Genomic DNA, 27261 nt, shown 5'->3' on the forward strand with positions numbered 1-27261 from the left:
GCTGTGTACCCCTGTGGGGGGGGTGTCAGTGTCCCCCCCCCCCGGGGCTGCGCCCTCTCTCCGGCGGGGGTACTGTACTCCCTTTCCCCGGGGGTTGGGGGTGTCAGTGTACTCCTGTCCTCGGGAGCTGTGTACCCCTGTGGGGGGGTGTCACTGGCCCCCCCCCTCTCCCCGGGGCTGCGCCCTCTCTCCGGCGGGGGTAGTGTACCCCTTTCCCCGGGGGTTGGGGGGGGATCAGTGTACCCCTGTCCTCGGGAGCTGTGTACCCCTGTGGGGGGGGTGTCAGTGTCCCCCCCCCCCCCGGGGCTGCGCCCTCTGTCCGGCGGGGGTACTGTACTCCCTTTCCCCGGGGGTTGGGGGTGTCAGTGTACCCCTGTCCTCGGGAGCTGTGTACCCCTGTGGGGGGGTGTCACTGGCCCCCCCCCTCTCCCCGGGGCTGCGCCCTCTCTCCGGCGGGGGTACTGTACTCCCTTTCCCCGGGGGTTGGGGGGGATCAGTGTACCCCTGTCCTCGGGAGCTGTGTACCCCTGTGGGGGGGTGTCACTGTCGCCCCCCCCCCTCTCTCCGGGGCTGCGCCCTCTCTCCGGCGGGGGTAGTGTACCCCTTTCCCCGGGGGTTGGGGGTGTCAGTGTACCCCTGTCCTCGGGAGTTGTGCATGTGGGGGTGTCACTGTCCCCCCCCCTCTCCCCGGGGCTGCGCCCTCTCTCCGGCGGGGGTAGTGTACTCCCTTTCCCCGGGGGTTGGGGGGGATCAGTGTACCCCTGTCCTCGGGAGCTGTGTACCCCTGTGGGGGGGTGTCACTGTCGCCCCCCCCCCCCCCTCTCCCCGGGGCTGCGCCCTCTCTCCGGCGGGGGTAGTGTACTCCCTTTCCCCGGGGGTTGGGGGTGTCTGTACCCCTGTCCTCGGGAGCCGTGTACCCATGTGGGGGGGGTGTCACTGTCGCCCCCCCCCCTCTCGCCGGGGCTGCGCCCTCTGTCCGGCGGGGGTAGTGTACCCCTTTCCCAGGGGGTTGGGGGTGTCAGTGTACCCCTGTCCTCGGGAGCCGTGTACCCATGTGGGGGGGGTGTCACTGGCCCCCCCCCTCTCCCCGGGGCTGCGCCCTCTCTCCGGCGGGGGTACTGTACTCCCTTTCCCCGGGGGTTGGGGGGGATCAGTGTACCCCTGTCCTCGGGAGCTGTGTACCCCTGTGAGGGGGGTGTCACTGTCGCCCCCCCCCCTCTCCCCGGGGCTGCGCCCTCTCTCCGGCGGGGGTAGTGTACCCCTTTCCCCGGGGGTTGGGGGTGTCAGTGTACCCCTGTCCTCGGGAGCCGTGTACCCCTGTGGGGGGGGTGTCACTGTCCCCCCCCCCCCCGGCTGCGCCCTCTCTCCGGCGGGGGTACTGTACTCCCTTTCCCCGGGGGTTGGGGGTGTCAGTGTACCCCTGTCCTCGGGAGCTGTGTACCCCTGTGGGGGGGTGTCACTGTCCCCCTCTCCCCGGGGCTGAGCCCTCTCTCCGGCGGGGGTAGTGTACCCCTTTCCCCGGGGGTTGGGGGTGTCAGTGTACCCCTGTCCTCGGGAGCTGTGTACCCCTGTGGGGGGGTGTCACTGTCCCCCTCTCCCCGGGGCTGCGCCCTCTCTCCGGCGGGGGTAGTGTACCCCTTTCCCCGGGGGTTGGGGGTGTCAGTGTACCCCTGTCCTCGGGAGCTGTGTACCCCTGTGGGGGGGGTGTCAGTGTCCCCCCCCCCCCCGGCTGCGCCCTCTCTCCGGCGGGGGTACTGTACTCCCTTTCCCAGGGGGTTGGGGGTGTCAGTGTACCCCTGTCCTCGGGAGCTGTGTACCCCTGTGGGGGGGGTGTCACTGTCCCCCCCCGGCTGCGCCCTCTCTCCGGCGGGGGATCCCAGGCAGCGCCGCCTGGGCCGCGCGACCCGGAAGCGGTCGCCGGCCGGGAGGGATCGCTTCCGGCTGCGGCGGGGCTGGCGCTGGGGGGAGCAGCAGGAGAAGCAGCGGCGGTGGGAGCGCTAGGCCTCGGAGGGCAGCCCGAGCCGGGATGTGAGCCACCCCCAGCGGCCCCCGAGAGAGGCAGATGCGGCGGAGACCGGCCGAGGTACGGGGGCGCTCGGGGGTCCCGGGGAGGAGGAAGAGGGGGCCCCCCTCACGGGGGGGGGGCTGCGGTCTATGGAAGGAGGAGGGCCCGGCCCCCCAGTGTGAAGCCGGCAGCACCTCCCAGAGCCCACACAGATGTATTTAAAAAGAATGATTGACTCGCCGGCCCCTCCCATGAGACAGTTATGCGGCCTCCCCGGGGATCACGACCCTGAGCCCCAAAGGCTGGACTCTGAACCCACCCCGAAGAAAATACAGTATGGCCCTACGGGGGCGGCCCGGGCTCCCACCCCGTGCGGAATAAAAGTATGGAAATGTTAAAGCCGGGCCCTGCCCCAGCGGCCCTCGCATGTGAAACCTGCTATTGGCAGAACTAAGCCGGGTCGTCGAAAAACGAGTCCCAGAATATCCCTCACAAGAGCTGGTCAGTGCCAGCGGATAGCGCAGCCCTCGGATGCAGAATCCGCCTTCAGTGTGATCTCAGTCGTAAACGCGATGAAGGGAGTCATTGACCCCCGTGAAATCACTGGAAAACTATCAGCATGCCCGATAGAGACAAGGACCCCACCTCTTCCTAGCAAAGCTATGCTAGTCTGCACCAGGGCCATCTGTGTACTGTAAAGTCCGCAGATCGATAGCTGCCAATAAATGAAACTTTAATATACCTCATTTGTGAAATCATTATCATGGTACACCAAGAGCGCTGTCTAGAACCTCTCTTTCCTCCTGGTGAAACTCTGATCGATTACTGGGGCACGCACGTTCTCGGTATCTGCCCTTTTTATTAAATTGATCTAGCAGTGGGGGCAGAATGGAAGCGTATTTACTGATAGTAGGTCCGAGCCACAACAGTTGACCCCTTCCCTTCTCACAGAAACGTTAGCTATCAAAGTCTTCTTAATGCATGAGGGCGAGATTGCACACTTATGTATTTCATTGTTTTTGTAAAGCTCAGGCTTGTGCTAAGAAGCCCGCTGGTAGTCGCTTCCAAAAGGCACCACGCTCCCCAAGTGAAATCCCTATCATAATAAGAGCGTGCAAGAGGATTTGATCCCAGCCCCGTGCCCCTAATCCCCCAGACCAACAAATCTGTAGCAGAATACACAAAGATAGGCTGCCTGTCCGCATTCAGGAATTAATGTATGCTAATCCCGAGCCAAGACTACTTGTGGTAGAGGCGCACTGTAGCTATCAAGAGCCTAAGACAAGAGTCTGAGCTCAATATCCTCTATTTAGCATTTTTTTTCAGTAGCAGAATACAGGATGGTAGAGTCTACGTGCACCCGCGTTCATAATTTAATCTACAATATTCTAGAGCCACGTCTACTGTAGGATGCACGATGTGAATACTGCAGTCCAAGAGAACATACCCCCCATGTACGGAAAGTATTTTCTGAAGCAGATTGCACGAGAACAGGGTCCACTGGCACTAATATGAAAGTAATAGCTTCACAACCAAAATACACGAAGAACGGTTCCCACATTCCATATGTCGAATCAGTTGCTTGAAATCCCTCGATATAGAGGTCAGACATCCTGCATACCCAGTGTGGGAACGTATGCTCGCAGTATCAGACTACCAGAGGCCAAGCAGTTTCGAATCAGTCAAATGCATGACACCCCATTAAACACTCCCATTAAAAAGGCCACATGGTAATAGAGTAGTACATTACTTCAAATAACCATGTCCCCAAAATTAGGTCATTGGCAACGTACCATAATCAATGATGGTGGGGTTTCAATAGCACTCTTCCTTGTATTAAATCAGTAAGTATCATTAGAACAATATACTCAGACACGGTGCTGTAACCCCAGTTTGTGATCGGAGCAAATGTAAAAATAAGTGATTATGATGGTTCAACAACGCAAAACAGAGTGTCTCTCCTGCATAGGTCATAGAAATTCAGACTCCGGGAAACCACAGAATCCGACAATTCCTTGCCTCTAAAATACCGCAGTATTAATTCCAAAACGTTACCATAAGCGTTGCAGATTGAAAACGTATATGTACACAGTTCTTGATTTTTAAATTATTTTAAAAATATGTAACTAATCTCCATTGAGCTTAGCGCCTTTCCTTCTTTGACCCACCCTTCAGTCCTGGCCCAGTCCCCAGGGTATCAAGAAGCAGATAAGATGCTGTTGTACCTCTTGAAAAGTGAGCAGTTGGAACGAGTCAGAACTGTGCGTAATTAATGGAACACGTTTTTTCACAAAGACATTGACACATATAGTTCATTGTTTTCATTTTCAGTGTAATTAGTTCCAGAACTTTTAACTTTCTAACCATTTTGTTAATGGCAATAATAAGCATTTCTAGAAGTAAACTTCCCATTCGTCTGCATTGACTAGATAAATGCTTTTGGGGAGTGCAGCGTGGTTTTTGTTATTCAAAAAGAGCAATGCGTGTTTCCCAGGTTCACAAGTTTGAGAGTTAAGCGGAGGCCCACCATACGTGGCATGTATATAGCATGGCAGGCTTGGAATAGCCACTTGCACAGGGACAGCAAAACCTTATTGGTTTCATCCAGTTGGAGAGTGGTTGAAATCTGTCTGCACGGGGCGAGGGAGGTGTCTGAGAAAGGGGGTGGGGCGGGTGTATTTGTAGTGGGTTATGTCAGAATGGTAAACAACTTGACTGCTGTTAAAACTTGTGACTCTCTTGAGGCCCTTGATGCACAAAAGATCAGTCACACGTAACAACTTTAACTGCGTGATTGTAATGAGGGCATTGTGCTTTGTTAGTTGGCAATGTTCGAGTGTCTCACGAAGAGCAGTAAGACTTTCATTCGAAAGCGGTATTGTAAAGATTTTCATTTTTCGGGTCTACCAAAAGCCGTTAGTTTTACAGCTTGTGTGAGGTTCACTTTTCTTCCCAGCACAAGAGAGTTTGAAAAAAATCCTCTACCCAGAAATCCCCCACTGATGTTTCCTACAGCATGATTTTGATAGGATCAGTGAGAGTGCAGTGGTCAGAAACTGCGTGTGCTCGGCCTATCAGGCACATTCTTGCCCAATATTTTACCGTCTAACGTCAATTGTCCCCATATAGCATCAGTAAATGGCCACTTGATTGTATCTGCAAAATCTCTGCCCACGGGGTGTATTTAAAATTGTGTTTTTTTCTCACCAGTTAGAATATGCGGTTACGAGGTAAAGGGGTGGTCCTCATTTATCATCTACTTGCAAAATCTGTTATCAACGGGAGTGCTTAGAATACAGTTGCGCGCGAGGGGCATTTTAGGTGCACCGTTTGTATGTCATATTAGTTTGCTATAGTGGATGCTCTCATTGGACTTAATGTAGAAGAGAGTCAAACCGGGCCTGCAGTAGTAAAGAATGGCGGTATGCCTATCAGCATCTTTGGGTTTGTGAGTTCGTCGATCCCAGTGGAAGGTGCGCTCTCCATATCCGTTGCTTGTCCCAGTAGACCTGCCGACTTTCCACCAAATGAACCTTTTCCAAGAGAAAATTAGTCGAGTGCCCGTTTCCTTAACATTTGATATGCATTCTAGGAGTAATAGATTCGCAGTTCAGATACTCAGTGCTCCTTCATAGTACCGCTTTAATGCGAAATGGGGATTTTCAAAACTTGTAAGTGCAGAGAAAATCGGAGAGTTAATGAAAGATAAGGAGACGGATATTCTCCTTAAGTCGTAGTTGGTTTTATACTGAGGAATACATCATTCTAATTAAGTTATGTGTATGTATGTGTATATATATATATATCTCAGAAAAGCAATAAAAAAAGTAAAAAAAAAATACTTCTGCAGTCATGCCTCTGTGGGATTTGCTACCGCACCACGCGCTTTGGAAAGAAGCATCTTCTTCACGCTTCTAAAAGTGTAGTACCACAATGCCCTACCAGACTGTACAGCTGAACTATATTCCTGACTTTCCACATTGCAAAATAACGTTTCGCTGTGGTACATTTTTCCAGAATTGTTGATGTGTAGCAAAATGGAATGGGTTGATAAAAGGGGGAATTTCTTTTTTACCCTTTTACTGTTGATATGTCTGTACACCTTTGCCGGAACTTATTTGGCTAAATGATCATCTCATCTTTAGTTCCTCCTGGGATATCACATTACTTAAAGGGCCACCCAGTTCTACATCTGTTCATGACAGAGGGCCCTAGCTAGCCCAGACAGTCACATTCCCTATAATACTAGATTTTGTTCCAGTGTAAAGGTGGAAGAATGGTTCTTCGCAGATGATCTGGTCTGATAGGAGGTTTACTTACAACTAATTATCTTCGAGTTGGTCAAATCTCAAGCCATCAAGCTAGTCGGCATTAATCTGAAGCCTCCTCCAGCATCTTAACTACATGTTGAATCATTTTCAAGAATGTAGCATCAAGATGTAGTGATTGTGGGGATAAACAAGCAGAGTTGCTTCCTGACATGATCCTGTTGGTAACAGTAAGAAGACTGGCCATAGCCAGAAGCGGCTGTGTACCAGTAAAGGCTCACAAGGGATACAAGTTATGTGCAGTAGAGGCTCAGATGATAACCCGCAGAGTCTGCATGCCCATTCTGATGATCCAGTTAACCGACCAAAGTGTGATTATGCCGCACTGTAACCGTAGTAATTCTGTTTTTGCTGTGGAGTTTCAGTGGATAGTCCAGCTTGATATTCTGCCTTCATTTTATAGAAGTGAGGTCCTACAAATAAAGGCAAGCCTTCTTAAATCCCAAAACGCTAACCAAGGAAGTGATGCTTTGAATGCCTGCAGTCTGGAATATATTAATTCAGTCCCAAGGAGTGTAGAATGCACAATTGAGGCTTTCCTAGCTTCCGTGAAGAGGAAATATAAGATTTTTTGAAAGGCAATGAGGCGTGTATAGTATGCATAACACTGTTTGATGAAAACAGTACAGGTTAGCAACTGTCTACAGTGACTTAGAGTCCTGCAACATAGTGTGAAGTTATATGAAAAGGAATCCAAACTTGGGAATGCTACATTTTTATGCATTATGTGTGTATTTTGTCAAATGTGTTTTTTACGTTCTAGTAAGTCGTTATGTGTGGTGTATCACTTATCAGTGGTCTTAATTACTTTATGTTGTTTAGACCGGTTTGTTTCTTGTTTTATTACGAAAGGGGATGTGTTGTGGTTTCTTCAGGTATGAAATATACAACTTAAAGCAGAGCATTGTTGAGAATGTTGGAGAACAATATTCAGTTTCTCCCTATTGGCCTTGAGATTGATGGTGAATATCAGAAGTTATATAAATGCTCAGAAGAATCTATGGATTAGGGAATTCTTCATTTCTCCAGTGGAAAAGACGCAAGACTTTTTCTTGGTGAGACTCTTTAATTCAAAAGCAACTGCAATAAATTCTAGATCGTAGATGTGGGCATGTTTTTGGGTTGGCAACCAGAGGACCTTGGTTGTTAATGTGCTAGAACTGGCACCCAACCTAGCCTGCTTTCATCTGAATAGATCACCTGGACTAGGGAAGAATAGAAAATAGCTCTGCAGTTCCTTGCCTGCATGGGTAAAAGCCACCAGTGAAGCTCCGAACGAGAATCATCATCGGTGGCTACAAGTACAAATTTAGAGTAGGAAAGACCTCTGAAAAGAAGATTTTTTTTTTTTTAATTGAACGGCTCGATAATGTAGCGAGGCTGGGAAGACAGCCTGGATTGAGGCTGCTAGGAGACAGATGGGCCTGGTAAGGGATTGTAATAGAAGGGACACAGCTGCCAGAGAAGAGTTTAGTTCCTTTCTGATTAGGGTACATTTTTTCTGTCTACAGAAAAACCTATAAAGTCTGTTATTTAAGAATGCATGCAAAAAAGTTGCTCAAAATTGATCAGAAAACCTAGACTGTGAAGTACATTTCCTGACATCCAGACCCTGGGAGTGTGTGTCTGGAGATTGGTGCATCAAAATATAAACTCTAAAACAGAGAGGGAGAGAGGGCCCCACTCAGCGTATCACCCCAAGGGGACAGGGCACTGTGTCACAGTGATAAAAAGTAAATAACCCCTGGGGGGAGCACATAACCTATCCACCACTCAGCACACTACACAATCAAACACTCCCACCAATGATCAGTCTTGATAAAGGAAATATCTAAATAATTATTTAATAATTAATCCTATATAAAACACACAAATAGAATGCCTCATAAAAATACTAAAAATAATACTAAAACCAAACAATTTACACCACATAAAGTGCCCTTCTTTACCTCTTTATCTGCTGTGACCTAATCTTCAAGGATATATTTGGCTGATGTGACGGGGATCGGTAGGGTTCTACAGGTTTGTGCTGGGTAGCCCACATATCTGTCTGATACCTGGAGACTGTTTGAAGGACCCTATGGGTTGAAAGTAATGCCTCACTGGGTTGGAAGGAAAATTGCGGTTCCCCTGCAGATGGGTGACAGAAGGGCAATGGAAAGAGGAGAAAAGAGGGTAAGTCTTACTTTGGTTAAGGGATGAGAGGGATGGTTGTTTAATACCCCAGCCGGTTCATCTGGTGGAGCAGGGACCGCTTGGATAGAAGGTTGCGTGCGAGCTGAAGGACAGATCTCTGGATCGACCAGACGAACGGACCGAATGATGCCCCTGTCATATGTTGCTTAGTAGGGAGGCCCTGTGAATTACATCACATGGGGGTGCAATTCCTTGAAGTTACGTTGTCTTCACTCTGCCGGGTCATACATGGGCTCATCCAACAACTCCAGAATGGAGGATTTTGAGGTGGAAGGGCCAGGGTCTAGGGTGTGCAGAGGCAAAGCACGAGCATTGAGCACAGTATAATCTTAATTTTACAGTGAAGTATCGGAGGGGTCGTTCTCCAAGACAACAAAAGCGTCCTCATCTACCACCTTGGAGGGGCCCTCGTACCCCTGTCTCAATACCTCCACACAGTCTCCTGCGGCATGGGGAGCTGAATGGCAGCATACCCTTTAGCCTGGGTAAGGCATTGTGCAGGGGCTTACGTTTATATGGGGTATCATGGTGAGACTCCGGGAATTTGGGGGTTGAAGTGGCTTGGTAAGAATTAGGGAAAGAGGCATGCCACATAGAAGTCAATTTTTTCAGTGCTTTGTTGAGGGTGACTTGAATCTGGGTGCGCAAGAGGTCAGTGGTATTCTGAAGGTGGTGCTGGGGATGAGCCGGGGAAGAGGGAGCATCAATGTCTTCAGAGGCTGGCATGTTGAAGTTTGCCCTGTAGGGTTGAGGATGTCGCAAGGCGCTAACTTGCGTGGTATGCAATCATTGCTTTTGAAACAAAAAGCAGTGAGGTAGTGGTTTGTATAACTCGTAATGACTGTCTGTATTTTTTAACATTTTTGCCAGATTAATGAAGAAATGTACTTAAAAAAGAGTTCCGCACATTTTATTTTTTCCGAAAGGAAGGTTCTGGCGGAACCTGAGGTAGAGAAGGGGTGATGTGCGGGCAGAGACCTAAAAGTGAAGGCACTTAGGGGGCCAAATCAACGTTAGTGAACCCTATAGAGTGTCCTCGCATCACCAGAAGAAAATCCCTGGAGAGGCGAGAAAAGACCACTGGGTAGTAGTGGAGATGGAGCCCTTGCTGCTGGTCACGGTCTTGACTAGGATGTAACTGGTAATAGGGACATTTCCTAAGTAATGCCGTTGAAGGGCAGGATGATGTGCCACTTCATAGTTACAGAATGCAGTAACAAGGCCTATTAAGAGTTAGGGCAGCTTGAATAGGAACGCAGCAAAGGGGCTATTAAAAGGTACTGCATTGGAGTAAGTTTGGAGCATGTCTTGAGAATATTAGGGCCAGATGTAGCAAAGGGTTTTACCCACTTTGTGTCTATGGGAAAATGTGTTTGTACATATGGCCCTTAGTGTAGTAGTACAAGTGAGCACAAGGTAAAATAAGAGTTGTGGGACTGCCGGAGAGGAAAGTACATAGGGAGAAAAGTAAAGAACACATTTGGGGGTGGTCAAGCTTTGACAGGGATCTGACTCTGCATGAAGGAGATTATCGTGTATTGGTATACAATTCAAAAAATCTGACAAATGTCAAATGCAGTGTATTCTGGTGAGGGCAAAGGCACTCTGGATTGCTCCTAAAGATGCCTTAGGAAAAAGAGAATTAGAAATATAGGTTTTACACTTTTTTGTAGTGCCCTGAATTTAATATCTGTCATCAAATGAACAATGCACCTTAAATAGTGATTCTGACACACTTTACTGACAAGTTCCAGTGTTAATATTACATAACATATTTTACCCAAAGACGAGGCTGTACAATATGTATAACTCTTTGTCACAGACTCCCAGCAACAATAACAGGTGACAATACAAATCAAATGTCATGTGCAGTAAATAACGCTGAGGAGGAGCTACACCATTGATTATTGCTGCTCCCAGCCTAGGATAAGTGCTCTCCTCCAGTCGACCACTCTCGGAACAATATCTTCCTTTGCTGTCTTTCCTCTAACCTTGTTTATATTGCCGTATACTCAAATAATTATTATATTCACATACCTTCACAAACTCTTACACAATTGTCTTTTCTCATTAATAATTGCTCTTCTCAAACAGCTCTCCATGAGCGCACACTGCATTCTTTTACTCTGCACTCACGCACACTAATACTGAGATGTCTTCCACTCTTATCCCATGCCAGTACCATAATAGTAAAGCCTTTGGCAACATGTCTGAGTGAGAGTCAGTGCAGACTTCACCGAGGATTTAGTCAGAATTTTTTTCTCTCAGGAACATATCAATTGTCTAGAATTGAGAGGAGGATTGTTTACCTTTCACAGTCTCATGCAATTACAAGGTGTGTCGATATTGTTGAAAATGTACACTGTTACAGCAGCAATTTATATCAACAAGCTAGATGGGAGCAGATCAAATAGATTAGCGGATTTAGCAAGAGAAATGTGGGATTTTGTTTTTTGAAGCACAAGGTTGGATTGAGAGCAGAATATTTTCCGGTAATGCACAATATAATACCAGACTGGAATTCGAAGCATCAAACAGATTTCAGCGATTGTAAATTGTAAATCAGTTATTTCCAAAAGATTCAGAATCTAATGGGTCTGCTGAATGTAGACCTTTTCACATCCCGGTTGGCCTTTCAGTTAGAAAAATATGACAGCTTGAGACCGGATCCGGGTACAGTGGCAATGGATGCGTTTATGCAGGATTGGTCCGGAATGAAAGAGTGTGCGTTTCCCTCTTTCTTTGTGATGCAGAACATACTGTTACAGTGCAGGAGGCAAAAGTGTTGGATTGTCTTAGTGACATCTTTTTGGAAGGCTCAGGCATTGTTTCCGACTGCTTTAGAACTGGTTATGGAGAGTCCTTTTTTAATCAGGTCTAGGAAGGGATTATTAAGAGGAGCAGAAGAGAGATAGCCGCCATTAATTCGGTCAGGTTTGCTCACCCTACTTTTTTGGAAAATCTCAAGGAATCCAAAAGATTCACAAGAGGTTACTCAATGAGTCTTGGGCCCCAGGAACTATGAAAATATACATGAGTGCACGGGGCATGGTTACGTTGGTGTGTGGCAAGGGATTCGGATCCTCTGGGGACTGATGAGATAGGTGTAGCTCATTTTTTAGCAGAATTATTTGATGAAGGACTGGTTTACAGGACTGTAAATTGTTAACGTTCAATAGCAGCAGGGCATTTTTGATTCAAAGTATTTCGGTGGGAAAGAGCCCTTTAATTTGTAGAGTTGATGTCGTGGATAAGGTTGAAAAGAGGTCCGAAATCTAAGTATCAGTCACCTTGGGACATTTAAGTTGTTTCAGGAATGGCCTAGTAATAAGTGTCTGGGTGTAAGAGAAATTATTCTGAATGTTGGCAATCCTGTTGTGTTTAATCTCCTTTAGAAGAACTTCAGATATGGGAGCAGATTTTATCAAAAGGAGTGTTACTTAAAATTTGTAAAAGAACAAAGATTATGTCAATTTCAATGTTTTTTTATCCTAGTTTAAATAATTCACCAGCGGTTACAAATGCAACCATTGCTAGGTAGGTGAAGTCTGCAATGAATGAAGCTGGTATGGGCACAGCTAAGTTTACAGCACATTCGGTAATTGGTGCCATGGCAAGAAAAAAAATGCCAGTAGGAAAGTTGGATGAGATTATGAAGGCATTGGACTGGTCTAATGCAGATACATTTAGGAAATGTCATTTTGGGCCAGTAGATCGTGTTTCACGCTGCACATTAAGAAATCTGGAGCATGCATAACGCTAGCCTCCTGCCTGCTGCAAAATGTTAATTTTACTGTATTAAGAATTGCGATTTTATTAAAGACAAGGCGGCTAGCATTAATTTCCCCCCCCCAGGTTTAAGGAATAAGAGTAATTGGATATTAACTTGATGTGCAGGTTAAGAGATGGGAAGAAATGCAGAATTGTGTTTGCATTTTTTAGATCAGTAAGGATATGATGGCGTGAGAACACAGAAGATGATGATAGTTCGGAGAAGAGAAAGAAAAGAGGAAGAACATGTTAGACAGGGATATTTATACGGACTTGAGAGTTCTGTTTTCTTTGTGATGTGGTTTGCATTCGGTTGTTGGAACTTTTAATGGTTGCTGCTCAGAAGGAAGTTTATAAAAGTTAATGCATAATGCTAACCTCTTTGTATTTATTAAAATTGTGATTCTTTATGCAGTAAACCTTTAAGAATTGACATTATACTCCAACTTTACGCGGTCACAATTTTGACCTATTTTTGTCACTTATGATTGACTCAACCACACGCGTGAAGACTATTGTGATCTATAGATGTGTGGGAGCCCTAAAAGACGGGGCTTTGGCACCTACTCACGTTTCCAGAACGTACCAATACATAAATATGATGGGATTTCTTTTTTGCGCCAAATGTGATTTCTGCAGTGCATACTGGGTAAGAAAAAATAGTAGTATCTATGCATTCCACACGACCCAGAACTCCCAACATGTTTTTTCAGAAAGGCGCCCCAGGTAGGACCCAGGTGCTGATCAGATTTTTTTTGTCATGGTACGAGTAAATCCAAACTTTGTCTGCCCCCTAGACGAGCTAAATAATTGTAGCATACCTGTGACTAAGTGTGAGGGGATTTGGGATGCATAAGAGGTGTTATGTGAGGGATAGGGAGGTGTCGGGGGATGGTAATGCACAAAAGAGTAGCCTTCTACGTATTCTCAGTCTGCATTTCTAAAGTTACTACAACCAAAAAGGACCCAAAACAATTGTAAAGGTACTCAGGCTCAGAGCTGAAGTAAGTTCTGCATCATCCATGGTCACTTAGACGTACTACAACACACTCCCACAAAAATATAATGGAGGTAGGCACTTAAAATAAAACCCCATAGGAATTATTGTTAAAATAAATTAAATAATTTACATTTTTAAAATATCTAATTATTTGAATGTTAAGGATATATACATTATAAATAAAAATGATATTTTAAAATAATTTAATCTTTTTCGATTTAAAAATACCTGCAACTTAAATTTTTTAATATATATTTAAACATATCATATATAACACCCAGGAACATAAATAAATATAAACCTATTACTTGAGGTGGTTTTAATTAAAATTATACTAAAATGTATTACAATTTTAATTTTGAATTTAGTTAAAAGTGCAAAAATGCTCACAGTTCAAAAACATTTATTAGATTTAACATAAAAATTTTACATATCTGTTTGTTTTTAAAACTTTTATGTTTTATTAATTTCTCCCACTTTACTATGTGGAGATCTCTGCCCCTTTCGTGGAGTTCTTCACCAAGTGTGGGGAATTGCAAATACAGTTGTAAACTTGCTACTGGTGGTAACTGTTTGGTCGCATTTCATATTTTTATGTACTCCACACCTTGTTTGTTACACCACAAATGGTGTATAGTCAAAAGTATAAACGTTTTTTGAAAGTGTAAGAGTAAACTTGTACAGGATGAGCTCATGCAAGATGATTCAGATCACCGCACAGTGGTGCAATAGTTGGTCGACAGAGATAAGAATCAGTACTTGGCGACGTATGGTAGCAATTGGGTGCTCTGAGTTTAGAGTATTTAGATAGCCTGCACCCTTGTTTAGAATGCTTCCGCCTTTAGTGCTGAGGTCACAGAGGGACATTGAGAGCTATACAGCCAGTGGCAGAAGCAATAGAGAGCCACATTGATCCTGCAGGCTTCTTGTGACAGCCAAGCGGGCTCATGCCTGGACAGGGATTGAGGAGACTCAAGAAGAACTCGGATATAGGGACATCTTGGAAACCTTTGGTGCCAATGGGATGCAGTTGGTGTGGGGACATGGGAAAGGGAAGCCTTCTTTGGAAGGCAATAATTGAGGCAGAGGCTACTCATCTGGTAATGACGAGTTAGATTATTTTGACAAGGGGGAGAGAAGCCTCACTTGAACGTGAACGAGCTAGTTTTAAATGTTTGTGTCATCAATATATTCGCTGGTCGGATGTCCTACTGGTTAAAAGCAGATGTTTAATAGCATACATAATAATCCATAATGAAGATGGTATGGTTCAGGGGATATGATGGGGACATGCCAAAGGAAACGGGCATATGGTTTACAAATAACTGAGGCTGCTTACTTGGTAGTAAGGAATGAGACAAAAGCAGTGTCCATTGTTTAATCCCATTAGTGCTGGAAGGCCTTTTTGTAGAATTTGAAGGTCGACTATATCAAAGGCTACAGAGGCATCTTCTGGTACGATGGCCGCTGAGTCCCACCTGTGTACAATTCCAAGAATAGCATTGTGTTCACAGACAAACATAGACCTGACACCACTGTATGCCTTTAATCTAGATTGGAAGGAATCTAGAATGCATCTGGTTTCAGATGAATTGTGACATATTTTGCCAGTAGATTGGGTCAAAAGAGAGGTTGGTGCCGGCTTGCTTTTTCCTGGACGGAAGAAGGATAGGCATTCCTTCTACTTTAATAGCAGCTGTTAAAATGATGATTTGAATCTGAGTAATGTGTCTGCATGCCAGAGTAAGGAGTCGTGTACTAACTTCGAGGTCAACAAAGGGGCTTTCAGTGTTTTCGTTTAATAAAGTCAGTTAAGTGTGGATAAGGATGGTTTGCGAGATGCAGTGATTTCATCACAATCCACATTGTTGATATTTAGTAAGGCAGCGGTTGTAAGCCAGAATCATTCTTGAGGGATACCATTGAGTGCTGGCTGTTGAAGAGTGAGTGATTACCTGTCGTAAAGCGAGCAGCTGAGTCTAAAGCTGGAGCCAAACATTGGGAGCCAAAGTCATAAGAATGTTCTTGGCAACAGTCTTGTACCGAGAGCAGGAACTCATCCGGTTGGTGTTTTATGTAAGAGGGAAGCTGTCGCGAAGAACAGTGCTGCAGCAATGGTGAATATGGTACTTATAGAAGGCTGAGCTCCCGGGCTCTCCAATTTGGTAAAGTGTTAGTGAGAAGTAGTCTGTGTTCAAGTACGGGCATGTGAATGGCAAGACAACTTCACCCTGGGGCAGATGGCATTCAAATTCAGTTTGATTTAATAGCATGCTTCGGCTAGCACGCATTTGGGACATTGGTATAGCACGCAATTTAAACAGCCATGCTAAACATATTAATTAGGACTTTACAAATAAAATCAATTGCAATTAGGTCAGTCTGTGAATTGTACAACAAAACAGTGTAAGGGCTAATGTTGTGATTTTTGGTCATCATAGTCGGGAGAGCCAGACTCATTTGATGAAAGAGTGACTCCTGAGCCGTAACAAGATATTTGTTACCTTTTTATTGTGCTCCTTGTTGTTAATTTGATCTACTTTTGAAGAGATAAAGGCTGGATGGCTTCTGCGGGCTGTGAACCTTTGACCAATATTTTAAACACAGGCCCTGAAATTAACACGCGAGTCCTCTGGGCCACCAGACTGGCTTCTCTTTCTTCAAGTGAGAAACGGTGATGGCACAAGTCTCAAGCGTGGAGACTCAACTTGGACTCATAATTCTGTAGAGAATGCAGAGTAGCGGCTCCCAACCAAGGTACATTAATGCATACTGTATACAAGGCAGCATCTATACTGCTTCGGCAGAATAGGTCTGAAACCCTATTCATCTGTTCTCTGTATCACTTTGAGTTGAGACTGTAGGACGATGTCCATTCTCATGTGAGTGGATCATTGAGAATTGCTCTGGGCACAACAATAGAAGCGTTTCGTGTTGATCAATGGGCATTCTTGATTTTTCCTTGTAATGATTCTGTACATTTGCCACTGTTTTAATTTCATTTAAAGCGGTTTGATGTAATACCTTTGTGTTTTATAAAATGCAGAATTTGCTGTATGTAGCCAGATCTTTTTGTTTTGATAGGGATTACTGAAGATCACTCTCCTTTTCCCATCTGTAGGCCTTATGCAAGAGATGCAGGAATTCTTTCTTCCCTAGCTTGTTCAGCTGCATATTGTTCCTATCGGCAGTGGAACTGTCAGAGGGACATATTGCTTACAGTAAATATAGTGTGGACTTTAAGTCCTTTCTAGTAAACTGTTGGCATTCTATGACTATCATATTTCTTCTTCAGTTATTTGCTTGAGATTTCATCATTTCTGTCTTTCCTCATCTCAGAAGAGCAATTTTGTCTCAAATAATGCTATTGGCGTTTTGGGTGTGTCCTCCTGCTTCCATTGACGTGCATGTATTGAAGTACTCCAGGGACTACTTTACATCTACTGCCCATGCTGGCATCTTCCTTTATGTCTCACTCTCATGAGCAGAAGCTGCATGCATTAGCACACTAAACTCAAACCTTTTTGCTTTATAATGTTTGCCTTATATAGTGCACACTGCCAGTTAGGTTGTGGTTTACCTGCTTCTACACCTAAAACTGCTCTAGGTGATACTAGAGTTTCAAACTTTGAGGTCCTTGACCCTGGTTTCTATTGACTCAACCTTCACCTCAGATCGGAGCCATAAGGTGAAGTTTCTTGTTTTCATCTCCAGAGAGGATGATAATGCATGAGGACTTTATTGTTCTCTCTGAAACAACACCTGATACATGTGTGTCTGGTTGGCCTTCCCTTGTAATATGACAGTCAGACTATCAAGAGTGTTTTCAGACTTTTGGCTAAAGACTTTCCATTGCCATTTTAGTGGATGCTGAGCCTCTGCAGAAGCTGCTAGTGTGTGTTTGGAAATTTATCTGATTGAACCAGGGACCTGGTATATGAAATCCACCTTTTCTTTGTGGTCTGCCCAAATTGTTCACCTGTTGCTGGACCCTATATTTTAATTGGCTTTAGAACTCTGTGCACTTTACCCCTGTTATCCAGTAGTAAAGTACCTGTGCTCTCTAATTTAACATGGTCGAATTGGCATGTTCCTGATTAGTATAATTAGCATACCTGTAAATCCCTAGTATATGTTGTAAAGTGTGCCCAAGACTGGTAAGTTAAATGCAGCACCCATTGTGCCATACAGTGCAGTGGCAGAGCAAACATGGCTTCAGGCGTACCATTCTAGTCTGACTGTAGCTGTGCAAAAACTGCAATTCAAGTCAGGGGTGTGGAATATAATAAAATACTTACTTGTCCATGGACAGATTGCTTTTTAAATCTACTTGTCATGTACAAAAAAAAATCTACTTGTCCCTTTGGTGCCATGTAGTGTGGTGACAAATTATGGCAGCAATCTCGTTATGTAAAAGCTCTAATAATAGAATAGCCCCGCTGTTTATGCTAGGGCTACTATTATAGTGGTGCATGAATACTTGCAATTTCAATCCCTACTTAAGCAATTTCCTTATTTTGCCACCTTTCCGCAGATCTACATACTGGGGCTGGAGGCAGAAGTAAGCAATAGTTTCAGGGCTGGAGTGCGTTTGAGTCTGCAGACCTACTAACTCGCATGTTTTAAGGATTTTCACCAGCTCTTCTCTAATCTTTTCTTATAATGCGAAAGGTCGGGAATTTATTCCTGACCATGGCAGAAGTAGAAGTTCTTCCAGGGTTGGGAAAAAACTGGTTCGAGGGAAAGTGAACTTGTAAACGCTCAATACGTTTTCACATGAGCAAATCTACATATACTAAATTACAGTTCACAAATATTTTCTAGGAGTTCAATTTCCTGATCTACTTCTCTAAGTTCTTTTGAATTCTCGAACACCACTAATTCAAAGACATATACCCTGGGTGCACTTTTGTGACTTTCTTTAAGAATTGGGTCCCTAATTAGATCTGGTTTTACTGTGAGTGATCGCATTCTGCTCTTCCACAAGGAGCATATTGGCACACACTTTAGTTTTGTTCATTGCCAGGAACTACTGTGGTGGCAATCTGGAATAATCAAACTGGAGCCCCCCCTCCCCCCCTGCAAAGAACATGGAGCCCCCTGGCTCACTGAGGGCAGGTGCTGGGCTAAATTCCCCCCACCCCCGCTCTCTCTCCCTCCCCCAGTGGAGTCCCCCAGCACCACAAGGACTGCAGGGGTTTTGTTACGCCACTGGTGGCAATATGTGCTTTTTCAGATCCAAAAACTTTTTTTGCTTTCTGCCAGTGTTTGTTACAATAGTGAGGGCCTGGCAGCTCCCACAACAATAAAGTGTTACAAAAGCCAGTCAAGACAAGACATGCATTGACGAAACTAAAAGACTCACAACAAATGTCGGATCAGTTGGCTTTGCCAGTGCTTGTTTATTTTCATGCTTCCCATAATCTTGTTGAAAATGGTTACACTGATTTTCCATTAGGAATTTATTTGGGGAAATACTAGCATGCATCAACACATTTTACTAAATGACACTTCAAAGAACTAGCACCTAAAATTTCATAGTAGCGAAACCTTTTTTTCCTACTTGAATTTTTTGCTGAACATTTTATTTTGAAAGCAAAGAATCATCACACTTGCATACAAGCTTCTGCAAACATGTACATCTAATCTGAGCATTCTGGGAGCATAATACTTAGCCTCATATGATTAAACTTTTCAAACGTGTACGTATTTTTTTTTTTTTAACTACAACCACTGTCAGTAGTGCAGTGTGACCTTAAAACGTTTATTTGCAGTGCTCACCATAATAATAAAGGCTTTTCATTAATGAACCATAAATACAAGTTCAAACATCATTAACATATGGACACACATATTACCTTAACTGCAGACAGTTCCCTTGTCTGTAAACTGGCAGCAGTGGGATGGGCCTATTTACCCAAATGACAAAATAAACATGAAAACTTGTTGCCCTTAACCTCCAAACAATATGTCCTGGGCGTCGGGCTATAGGAATTCCACATCCCTGTCAAACTGTAAAAATAAATCCTTTTGACTGGTCGAAGCTTCCCTTTCAAATTCAGGTCAAACATATGTAGGTGTGGTAGCCCACAAGGCAGGCTGCATGGTACTTAAAAGTAGGACAGGTAGAAACCTGCAAGTTAACATATCCCTACAGTGACCTGCACCCAAAAAGTGTTTTCACTGTCTTAAGGCTGGCTGCATCTTAGAGCAAATCAGAGCACAGATTAAAATACTGACACTGCATCTCAGGAATGGGACTGGCTAGTAAAATAAGTAAACACATATTTTTAATTGTTATTAAAAATCCAATTTAACGGTGAAGTCGAATGTATAATAAATATAAAGGAAAAGTAACTTTTAGAAAGTTACCTTTTACCTGCCTGAAATTCCTGGAGGGAAATTTGAATTTGCTGTCCAGGTTCCCCCAGCCAGCGATGAGCGTTTGAATGGGAGTGAAAAGGATGTATATTATCTTCTAGAAGCAAGCGATAGGCAGACCTGAATAGTCAGAGATTACTTTTCCGAGCCCAGCAGCATATGCAGGATGGGTTGTGGGTCCTCCTTTTTGACAGCACAGTGTGAAATCCTACTTGTTAGGTCCCTGAACCATATATAGCACTTGAGAGGTTTCTGAAAAACCCTGCCTATGTCCTACTAGACCCCTGTCTCTGGGTTGACTATGGGTACAGTGGCTACTTTAAACTGGATTTTAGTGTTAGATGTGGGAGAACACTAGGATTACCACAATTGCACTCTCCACTCACCTCCCAGACCCTGGAGCCCATGTTTAGTATTGGCAAAGACTTTCACTGTATTGAAAGTGCCCAAAGTGGGTATTTTAGTCCCACAAACATTTACCCCATTGCTCAGGGCGTGACCAGGTGTCATTCCCTCCCACCAGCTAGTGCCAGGCATGCATGTATCACCTCCAGGCACCCACTGTTGAATGTGAGGAAGAACAGAATAGTAGTGAGCCTGCTGTATTGACCTGAGAGGAGCCCTGAAGGACTGAACTGATTCCCTCTTGACCCAGGATAAAGACTCCAAGGGTCAAATGGCTGACCTAATCAAGTTACAGGAATACAACAAGTGACGAGGTCTTCCTGCAACTGCCTTGATGACCAGTAGCAGCTGGACCCTACTGTTGGCCTCCGCCTGATACTCTTTGTGCCTCCAAGTGCCTCGCCTGAGATCTTGATGAGCTCTTAGAAGTATATTCCTGTGGTAGATTGGTACTTAAAAACTAAAGTCAGATGGTAAGATCTATGACCTTGACTAACCTGGTTTATATATCCAACCTTTGCTGCATCACTGCCACCCTCAGATTGCTTCTAGGTCCTGGTCTACGCAACCTTTGACTATTATTGGCATTGTGTACTTATTGGTGCTAATACTATTTAAACCTTTGAAAGTTAACATCTCTGGTTTCCGTTACTTGATTATTGTAATTTCAGTGTCAATTTGGTTATTAAGTTATTGATTTTTTTCTCATTTAGTTTGGACTTTTTATTGTCTTGCTTTTTTACTTTATTACTGTTTTGGTGTTGCCTAAATAATTTACACATTGCCCTAATATACGCATATCTGCTCCGAATCCTAGCTACTGGGAGTTGAGCTCCAGTTAATTTAGTGACTTTGAGGGTTCACCGTGACAAGGGGCTTGCAGTTATCCCCCCAAAAATTCAATTTCTTACAATAGGGGAAAGAGAAACATTTTGCTGTGGTAGGGATTGAGGGGATATAAACTTCTTGCTCTTGTTTAGTGGTTGCCGTCAGAAAAAGTATGATTGTAGGTATACAGTGCTATCTAACAGGTGGATTTGGGCACCATAACTGCACAGGGGGTTCTACACACCAGGAGGTTGTGTTCATGGACAATGCAAAACTGCTGTGCACTCAAATGTGATGTAATGCCAAAGAATTCGCTACACGTGGATGAAATACTAGTCATTTGCTAGGCTGCAGTGTTTTATTCGGGACATTGGACTTGTGGCATCTTTGAGGAAAGTGACAAAGAAGAGCAAGGATGTTCTAGGTGCACAGTTTCCACATGTCTTCCAAAGTGCTATACTCTTAGTAAATGTCTGAGGCATAACCTTGAAGTATTGTATTTATAAAGTGCTTACTATGCTGACCTACAGATATTTGGTTGCGACAATGTACATTTTAGTCCCTATTTTAATATCTGATCAAATGCCTTGCGATGAGAACTGATTTTCTGTGTGTCTGACACTGGCATGCAGCAGGACACTGTGGCAGTAAAGAGGAAATGCAAGTTCCCAGTGGCATGTGTTAGTCCTAACTCCTCTGTAATCTGTATCAATAAGAATTATTACACCACTGACAAAGACTTATGTATGTGTGACCCAGCACCACAACCAGTGCATTTTTTTGCTATGCCCCAATGCCTTCCATGATGATACCTAGGAGATAGTTTTTTTTAAGCTGCATGTTCTAGCTTTGTGGACCCATGGCTGCCATGTGGTGTGACTCCAGTGGGATGCCCTATGTATGCATTAGCACCTTTCAACAAGATAGGCTTTTTTGTGCCAGTGCAGTGAGAATAAGTACTCTACATATGGACAGAAATACACTAGGTGTTAGATATAGCAGAAGGAAGGGGACGGTCTCTCCACCCAAGTCCTTGTTTCCCCTCCCTTTCGTCAAGAGTGTAGGATAATGTGCAATCATTATGGCCTGTGCCTGCCCGGTGGTCCCTTGGCAACACCCCCTTTGACCGGGGATTCAGTGAACAGGGCGAGGAAGACCTTTGGGGTCGAGTGCCTTCCCACCTTTAAGCTGGTTCATATCTTTTGCCAGCTCCCTCTTCATTATCTTGGCCTCAAGTGCTTCCTAGGCCTCCCTACCAAAACAAGGCACCTAAAGATCCTGCACAAACCTTTGCATGCCCTGAATTGCCTCCAGCGACAGCTGGGAGGCATAAAGTCCACGAAGCAGTGACTTGGGTGATCTCAGTGGGTGTCTTTGCCCTCACCATGGTTTGTGTACATAACGCTAGACTCCACTGCTGGCCTTCTTTCCTTGTCAGTCATGTCAACATCTCAGCTTTGTTTCCCGCCTGCTACAGCCTGCTCTGTCACACCCATTAGAGGGTTCGCTCCTCATTCTGAACATGCCGTCTATAATCATCCCGCAGCTGGGCCAGACCCTGATCCAGGTTCGGCTGCTCCAAATAAGCTGCTTTCCCCTCCAACAGCTCCTTCTCCTTTCTCACCATCACCCAATGCTTCTGTCTGGTCTTGCCGCCACATCTGCAATTAATTGGCCCTGGATCACAGTCTTATATGCCTCCCAAAGTATCATGCCTGAGGTCACTGACCCTTCATTTTTCCAGAAATAATGGACCAACATCTCTGAAACTTGATGGCAGGGTGTCGCAGTCTGATAGCTTCCATGGATCCAACTTCAGCCCATCCCAGGACTGGGCCCAGGAACCCATAATTCCGTAACCAGTGGAGAGTGATCCGAAATGCCTCTAGTCAAGTAAGCAGTGTTCTTATATCTAAATCTCTGTCACCCGAACACTAGAAAATAATCTGGGCATGCCAACGAGGGAAGCTTTAGCCGCATGGGAGAGCTGCCGCTTTCCTGGATGTGTCGCCCCCACAAATCCTCCAACCCCAAACACCCCAGAAAATAAAGAGTCTCTGGTCATTCCTGGGTCCCTCCCCAGTCTGCACCATATGATCTTCAGCCCTGTGTAGTGTCAAATTGAGCTCCCCTCACCCCCCACAAACAGTACTGCCTTGGGGCAACCTGAAGTCCATTTCCACGTGCTCTCAAAGCCAGGCCCCTGTAGTCTGGGAAGACAATACCAAAAAGCTACTATCAGATATTTGCCACTCCACACGCCATCCACCTCTGTCAAGCAGCCCGAAGGATTAGCCAATATGTTCATTACCTGTAAGGGCATGGACCTACAGACCATAATACTGACCTCCACTGGCCTCCGCTGAGTACCCCATGAGGAACACCAACCGAAATCTGCCTCTCGACAAAAAATCACAGTGGGAGCCCTTCAGATATATCCTACCTCCGCTACTTGTGAAGAACCCATCCCCACCAATACTTATGATACTTGTTCTATCCCACTCTCCCACTTCTCATCTGTCTCCTGGTCTCCATTGCAATGGCCTCCGTTGCAGGTATAAAACACCCCCTCCCCCAGTATCCAGGACACCTGTTGCCCCTGCCTCTCTGTGTATACTACTTACCGCTATGTCCTCCAAAGTCCTTCGGGTGGTGTGGTCAGCCCTGCTAACTGAAGGTCCTTTAAAGAAATACCCTCAACCCACCCACTCAGAGCCCCCCCCTTGCATTTTTCCCCTGAGAGGCCCTTCGGGCCTCACCTCTGCACTTAACCCCTCAGACGGCCTTATCTGAAGTCCTAAGAGTGACTTTCTGAAGGTCTGCCACCTCCTCATCCACACCAAAGGCCGCTGATCCATCTTCTGAAGGCTCAAGACTTGGGAGCCATAGCGACCCATCGATTTGCCATGGGTCTAAGGTGTCCATGTCGAATCTGCACCCCACACCTTGTCTTCTTCCATAAGGGCCTCCTCACTGGTGGAGGTTCCCCTTCTTGTGGTTGTCATCTCTGAGTCTGTCAGTCTGGGGATCTCTCATCAGTCCGGTCTTGCGGCAACAGCTGCCCTGCCACTCCAGCCAGTCCCATTCCTCCTTCACCTCCATAAAGAAGTGCATCGTAAAACCCCACCCTGAGCCTGGCCGCGTATAACAAGGAATACTTGAACTGATGTTGCTGCATGCTGTACTCCCCCCCCCCCCCCCCCCCAGCTCAGAGGTCTACCTCCGTTCAGCGAGCAACTTCACTGAAGGATCCTTTGCCTTCTCTGGAACCCCCACCATTCAGACATTGTTCCAGCAGGAGCGGCCCTTAGCGTCTTTCACCCTTGCTAAGGAGCCTTCATTTCCTTCTTCAGCTGAGTCAGATGCTCCTTATGATCTGCCACTGAGGGGTTGAGCCAAACTACTATCATTTCCACCCCCATGTCCCGCTCAGCCAGTATGGAGTAGTTCACCCACAGGTGGCCCACATCATCCACCACCGCCTCAATCTTATGCTTTAAGGCGTCTTTTGTGTCAGAAATAGCTGCTAGTATTGTGGCTGTGTGTGACTCTAGGTCCATGCCTGAGCTCGGTGGTCTGCCACGGTTGCCCCCTTCGCCAACTCCTGGCCTCTCTGCTTACTGCCTACCATCGCCAGCAGCCTGCAGGCCAAGTCCCCGTGTGATTGCCTGCCAGACACAGGATGACCCAGCAGCCACCACCCTCTCTTCAGAGGGTTCCCACCCTTCAGGTCCAACAAAGAGTATACATGGTTGTCCAGTACAGGCTCCTGCCTAGTGTACATGTGAGGCACTTCAGCTGAACAGTCCCCCAGGTTGGCAGATATCAGCCAGAGCTTTACCGGGTCTCAGACTCCAGGGCCAGGGAGGGGCGTGGGATCAAGCACCACCCTCACACAGAGTGCCTCTTCAGGCGCACACTTCACCTATGCGTGAGCTAACCAAGATGGGTCTAGGAGTGCTACCTCAGGTCCCCACCACACAGCCGAAAGCAGCACCGCCACTGGATCCAAAACGCTCAAAAGGCCCACGCTGCCTTCAAAAGGGGTACCCTTGTGCTCAGGGCACTCCGGGGCCATGGGGGATCCCACCAGTCTGTCTGGCCCTGCCATTGGGCCTTCTTGCCTCTCTCCATGCTTAGTAGTCCTCAGGCCAGCTCTGCACTCCGACGGCCATGCACTGCCTAAGACCATGCAGGGCTGGCAAGCCCACTCCACTCCACTCTGCCTTGCCGAGCAGAAGCTAGTCCACTGGGCCTCCAACAGCCTCTCAAGCCCCAAAAATCCAGCAGGTCCCCACTGGTGAGGAGAAACACCACAGCAGCCTTTCGGGGCCCGACCACAACACCACCCGCTGATCCGTGGCTCCCTAGCTTGGCAGACATTTCCTTTGCAGCCACGATCCCAGCTCTTCTCAGTGGTCACTCTTTGCTTTTCCACAGTTCTCATGTCACTGTTGAATGTTTTCTGGCCACTCCGGCCATTAGTTTCTTTGTTGGCCCCCAGTCACCTCTTCAGGGGCGGCAGCTAGTGGAGGGCCCCGGCACAGCTTTGAGGCAAAATGGCAGCCACCTCAGGAAGGCAGGCCTAACACCGCCTAGCTGTCATCCGCATCTTCCTGTGGCCGCTCTCTTGTGTCTCCATAGGACTCACCCGGCTCCACCGGCCTCTCAGCACTCCTCCTGGCCCCTCACGCTTTCGAAGCGAATCTACCTCACTCCCCCAGCAGCCACGTCCTGGGCCGTGACCAGCAACCTGCCCAGCTCTGGCAGCCTCGGCAGACGTCACTGGCCCTGTAACTGGTGCCCCTTGGCCCCCAGTGCTTCCAGAGTGCCACGCAGTGGCATGCCGGACCTTGCAGGGGTGGATGCTACAAGGTGCCTGAACCAGCGGGCGGTGTCGAGCTACAATTTAAGAATCTTGCTCCATTGCTGTTGTGGCCACACCCCTACTCAGGCCTTATTCTTAACTGTTAAAGCCTTTAACAGTTTACTTCTTAAAGGCTCTTACTCCCTCCATCCACTTCAAGGTTCTGAGCCCTTCTAAGCCCCTGGCGATAGCCAAGATCGTTTGATTTTTACTAAAATTAAATTTATGATGGATACTTGGATATAGGGCATCCAACCAGCCCTCTTCATCGATTGGTCAATGAATGTAACATTACATTTTTCTTCTGCCCATAGAGCATGGAGGCGGAGCAGTGGGTTAGTCTACTTCAGCCAATTACGAACATCACTACGAGTGATGGCATTCTGCCCTTTCACAAGTAGCACATCCACACAAAAAGAACTTGCTTTCATTTCCAGGCAATAAAGCCTAAAGGCTAATAGCCAACACCACTCCTATTGGTTTACCAGTGCTTATTTTGATATTTAGAGCAGTTTGTGCTTAAGTCAATACAGTTCTTTTTCCACAGAGATAACAAATTTGTGTCCTTTGTTTCTAAATGTAGCCAGGATTTGTAGGTTCCTCTGCACGGGACAGAGAAAGTAGCTAAACTAAAGCAGTTTCTTGTATTGTAAAAAAAAAAGAAAAGGTGTTGTGTAAGAAAAATGTGTTTTGTTCTTGAAATGGCATCAGTAAAAGGTTTTCCTGTGCTAAGAGAACCCTCTTTCTAGCCTTCAGAAACTTTGTTTTATGCAGCTTCTGCCTGCTGGCAACTTGTTGGAAAAAAAATTGTGAGAACCCAGAAAGCTGTACATTTCTGAAAAGTAAACAAATTCTGAATTCAGAAAAAGATATTCATGAAGATGACTCCTTGTTTTCCGAGAGAAACCAATCTTTGAATTAAAAATTTATGAAAAGATATTGGAAAATATAGAATTTATAATTTTATCTGGAATATAGTGCCCTTATAGCTGATCTACAAATGTTTTATATACTGTTACATCCATCAAACTCTTCAAGTCACAGGGATATATTGTGCTTGTCGGTTGACAAAAAAGCATGCGATTCCTAGAGCCATCAACGAGCTGCGCCTTATGATGATTTTTCATTGTGATTGACCTTGCATGAGTTTGTAATGTAAAATGTAATGAATGAAAAATGAGTGTGAAGGAAAGCTATGCACTTAGAAATGTTCTCAAGAATATGAGTTTAGAAATAGTGTAGGCATTTTGCAATATGTGTTCTTTGTGGCACATTGATTTACATTTGGAAGCCACAAATGGAGAGAAGTCCTACAGATATTAACAAATGTTCTATGATCCTGTGCTCTCACTTTTCTCCAGATAAAAAGCAAAATCCCACTTTTGTGGGTATAAAATCGTAAAAGAAAAGGTCCAAAAGGCAACAAGGAGACATCAAAATGTTTACTTTGAATTTAGTTTTACTGGAGATGTGGGTATCT

General features: G+C 45.7%; 1 protein-coding gene across 1 annotated transcript in view; it reads left to right on the plus strand.

Moving 5' to 3' along the window:
* Positions 1–1933: 1933 nt before the first annotated feature.
* The window catches only part of ZBTB34 (zinc finger and BTB domain containing 34), a 66026-nt gene continuing 40698 nt past the window's right edge, over positions 1934–27261 (plus strand). Inside the window, exon 1 of the mRNA XM_069241775.1 lies at positions 1934–2083. The gene's annotated coding sequence lies outside the window, so the exon portion shown is untranslated. The remainder of the gene's footprint in view (positions 2084–27261) is intronic.

This window comes from Pleurodeles waltl, chromosome 6, assembly GCF_031143425.1.
Source record: "Pleurodeles waltl isolate 20211129_DDA chromosome 6, aPleWal1.hap1.20221129, whole genome shotgun sequence".
Lineage (NCBI taxonomy): Eukaryota > Metazoa > Chordata > Amphibia > Caudata > Salamandridae > Pleurodeles > Pleurodeles waltl.